The sequence below is a fragment of the Fistularia commersonii genome, chromosome 14 (genome assembly GCF_037954325.1).
Source record: "Fistularia commersonii isolate RoL2024-O1a breed Wild chromosome 14, RoL_Fcom_v1.0, whole genome shotgun sequence".
NCBI lineage: Eukaryota > Metazoa > Chordata > Actinopteri > Syngnathiformes > Fistulariidae > Fistularia > Fistularia commersonii.
This window is the reverse complement of record NC_141297.1, coordinates 19,035,220-19,039,996: the sequence shown is the minus strand read 5'-3', so window position 1 is coordinate 19,039,996 and position 4,777 is coordinate 19,035,220.

Sequence of the window (4,777 nt, the reverse complement as noted above, 5' to 3'; positions counted from 1 at the left end):
ATACAAAATAAGCTGGACTATTTTTGGCATATCCAATGAAAACTCCCTTCTCACCTCTTGAGTCAAGTTTCTTTTTGTTGTGCTTGTATGCATAGCACACAGCACCAAACTTTTGCATTTGTGACACATTTGGTTTCTTTCCCGTCAACATAAAGTAAGCCGTCTGCTTTGTCCGATTATTAAAGCATCAGTTCCTGACCACCGCTGCTGTCTGCACTGCATGGGTCCACAATGTTTTGGGTAGGTTGCTTCCTAGTAACATGCACCATGCCATGTCGAATAAAGTCCTCCAGTTTCTCTTTGCTTTCCCGTTTTGGTGTGGTGAGTATGGCGCTGACGTTTCATGTCTAACACCCCGTTTAGTCATTAGTCCTTGGTACTCTTTTGACATAAACTCAGTACAATTGTCAGATCTCATACACTTAATCTTCCCATAAGGGGCAGTGTCTGCTAAGAATCTCTCTGTGGCACTCACTGTACCACTCTTTTGTTTGAGAAAGTACACAAAAATTGTGTTGGAATAATCATCAGTAAACGACAATGCAAATCTGTGTCCATCTATAGATATGGGATCTACTGGCCCTGCCAGATCTGTATGCACTAAATCAAACACCTCTGTTGCTCTTGCATCAGGCTCTCTGTTTCTGATCTGCACAAACTTCCCTTGAATACACACTTCACATGGTGATACAGGTTTTTCAGTTTTCCCTTTGATTACCATACCATCAATCACTTTTGTCAACTTTTGTACATCGCTCTAATTACAATGGCCGAAAATTTCATGCCGTGTTTGTAAATCATAACAGCCTTTGCATTTGTCATTACTTTCATCTGCTGTAGATAGGTAGTAAAGTGTGTTCTGCACATGAATAGGAAATACAGTACCGTCACTCATTTTGACTATGTCTTTTCCTTCATTGAAGATTACCGTTGCTCCGCTTGCTGTGGCGGCCATCACAGAAAAAATGTCCTGTGGACAGGAAGGGATGAACAGTGCGTTTCTCAGTGGTGCTGTGTGGTGACGTCCTCTGCTGTCTATGAGGATCACCTCTGCCTCTCCCCGCTGCTTCGCCACGCCTTGACACTTGGTCGCGTCTGCCAGCTCAACATGGTGTGTGTCAGCTCTGAACGTCACTGAAAAACACGGAAGTCAGCAAATTTGAGCTTTTCTTCACTTTGAGTCACATGAACTGCAAATGGTTTGAACGATTCTGGAAGTCCCTTTAGCACCATAGCTATGAGAAGATCATCACTCATGACTTCCTCTGCATTTCTTAGCACCGTGATTATAGTCTCTGCCCTAATCACAAAGTCTGTTACGCTTTCATTGCTTCCTTTCTGCAGTTTTGTCAGGTCAGTATACAGGTTTATAATGCCAGGCTTCCCTTTACCTGCGTAATACTCTCGTAGCATCTTCAGTGCCTTTCTCCCATCATCTGCAGCTTCGCGCATGACCAGGCCTAGACTTTTGTCATCTAAAAACTGGATCGGTTCGGCATTGGCCATTTCATTCTGCTCCTTGTCCTTCGCCTCCTCGTCATCGTCATCAAATTCTGGAGTTTCACTCAGAATTGTGTCTTTGAGCCCCTGCAGCCGCATGTAGGCCAAGCATTTAGTCTCCCAGAGTTCATACTGCTTCTCATCTTCCACACCGAGACAGTCTCTGGTGGCGATCGGTAAATGTAACGGCAGGAGACCAAACTGATTGTTATGTTTGTACGGTAATGCCAATATCAATGTCTCATAACCCGACTATACAACCTCATCCAATTAACCAAAGTGAGACCTTGTCTATAATATGGGTATATTCCCAAGGATTGAGTCAGAGATTTGGAATTTTTCAGAATATAACAAATACCTCAGTCCTTCCTTTTCTGCCTTACGATCCATCCAAATGGCGATTACCAGCTGATTATTCTATGGTAACCAATAAAACTGTCATTGAGGGATTCACTCTAATGACAATACAAAAGACACCACCATTTTGTATGAAACGACAGTGTGGTAAGAAAGAGCATTATCTAGGCCAACTACAGTGTGACACTGTGCTAGATAAGGAAACGGATAGACCGGTTAGGAAAACCTATGACTACTATAATAATAGTATATGTGAGGTTGGAAAGTGGGGAATGGGCGTGTGTGCCATGAATCTGACAGCCCTCAAGCCATTATTGGGCATTGAAACAAACCTCACCAAATCTGGTATACCACCATGGAGGATTTTTGCATTCCCACACAAATACGGTTATCCATACATGCCCAAAAACACATGTATGGATTTGTGGCAAACGAGCATTTCTGTATCTGCCCGAACATTGGTGTGGCACATGCTATTTGGCCCGATTAGGAAGTGCTATGACTTTTATACCAGAGCATAACATGACTCATAGCGTACAACTCATTAGGCCTATGGGACATGAACGTAGTCGAAGAGCCTTGATAAGTGACTCTAGAGGAATACTTATGACAATGTTCCCTAACTATGGTGTAGCCTACTCGGGACATCGAATGAATGAGGTCTGGGCGACATTACAGAACCTAACGTCAAGGGTTCTAGAATTGAATGGACTGATACAAAACAATCCAGAGACTATGGCTATGAAAGAAATGCTTTTACAAAATCGTATGGCTTTAGATATTGTCTTAGCCAAGGAAGGTGGTGTATGTGCGATAATAGGACAACAATGTTGCACATATATCCCAGACATGCGAGACAATTTCACAGCAATTCATGACAAATTGACGACATTAAAGAACCAACTAGATGGTAAAGAGGACAGTGATACTTTAATGTCGTTTTTACAGTTTGACCCTCTTGGATGGATCATCAACGGAACTTGGTGGCAAATACTTTTAAAGTGCCTTACACCTGTGATTGTGATTCTTATTTTGTTTTGTTTATTTACTATGTGCGTTATTCCTTGTTTGAGAAGCATGATTGCTAAAATGGCTTCCGCAGCCTTTGTCCAGATGGCAATAGTAGCAGTGCAGACCCAACCAAGGACTCACTACACTGGACAGATATATGAGCAACTGCCTATAAGTGATTCAGAAAAAGAAAATGATAATGATTCGACTGTGGAGGACGACGACCATGATGTTGTATGAAGTGTTATCTGTAAACTATGTACCAACATGGCATGATGATGCTGAAGAGTTTAACATTGTTCGGAGTCTCATAAACAGGAGAGAATTGTTAGAGTTTACTCTCTATTTCTATAACTATGTTATTTCGACTACTCACATGAAGTTAGCCAGACATGCTAGAGCACAAAAGACCTTTGTCCTCTAACAAGAGTTGGGCCCTCCAAGATATTCCAATGGTCGTAAACATCTTTAGATAAGAACCTACCCCCCGTAAACGTAAATCTAAACGAGGATAAACGCTTCTGGAGAGAAACCTGACCACCCCTGTATATCATCCTGGTCAACTTCACATATGCATGAACTATACTATTGAATAAATGTTGTTATGTAAATAAACACTTTCACACAATAAAAAGCCGAGCAAGGAGGAACTCGGGGGGATTCTCTGGATCTTGGCTCCAAAGAGCGCGCTGAGTCTCCCCCTCTGCAGAGCACAAAAGAATAGTCGCTTGTCTGTGTTATTTCTTATGATAACCTCATTCTCCTCTTTACAGGTTTTACCTTAGACCAGCATGAATTAGAATTACTCTCCAACAGCCGCGAGTGGAGCATCTACCTGCATGTCCAGAAGCTTCCTGTTCAGCAGGGCAGGTCGAATGGTGTTAAAAGCACTGGAGAAGTCAAAGAACATGACTCTCACAGTGCTTCCTGCCTCCTCCAGGTGTGTGTAGATTCTGTGCAGCAGAAAGATGATGGCGTCTTCCACTCCTATCCGTGGCTGGTATGCGAACCGCAGGGGGTCCAGCGAAGGTCCGACGACTGTGCCAAGGTGCCTCAGGACGAGCCTCTCCAGCGACTTCATGACGTGTGATGTCAGGGCCACCGGTCTGTAGTCGCTGTGTCTGCTGGGATGCTTCACCTCGGGCACTGGAACCAGGCATGAGGTTTTCCACCGGTCGGGGACAACCATCTGGGTCAGGCTCAGGTTGAAGAGATGTGAGAAGATCCCACACAGCTGAGAGGCACATCCTTTCAGCACTCTGGGGCTAAGGCCGTCAGGGCCAGCAGCTTTCCTGGGACGAAGGCGGCTGAACTCTCTTCTCACCTCCTCAGCGGTGAAGGCGACAGGAGGGGGTGGAGAGAGTCCCAGTGGGGGGCAGGAAGGCTGAGGTGTAAACGAGACATCGTCCAGGGAAGCAGAAGTGGTGCGTGGGGGAGGGGGAAAGCTCCTTAAAGTGAGGGGTGAGGGCACGGGGGAAGGAAAGTCCTGAGAGGAGCTGGGGGGAGGGTGGGCAGAGGCACCTTCATCAAATCTGTTAAAAAACAGGTTTAGTTTGTTTGCCTCCTGCAGGTCTCCTTCCATCCTCTGGCTTGCTTGTTTTCCATGGCCAGTGATGGTTTTCAACCCACTCCACACCTCCCTCATGTTGTTCTGCTGGAGTTTGCTCTCCAGCTTCCTCCTGTAACTGTCCTTTCCCTCTGCGATCTTCTCCCTCAGCTCAGTCTGCACCTTCTTCAGTTCCTCTTTGTCTCCACTCCTGAATGCCGTCTTCTTCCTGTTCAGCGTGTCCTTAATGTCCTTAGTCACCCAGGGTTTGTTGTTTGAGAAACAATGCACAGTCTTGGTGGGGATCATGTTGTCCGTGCAGAAGTTGACATAGTCAGTTATGCAGTCGGAGAGTTTTCCGAT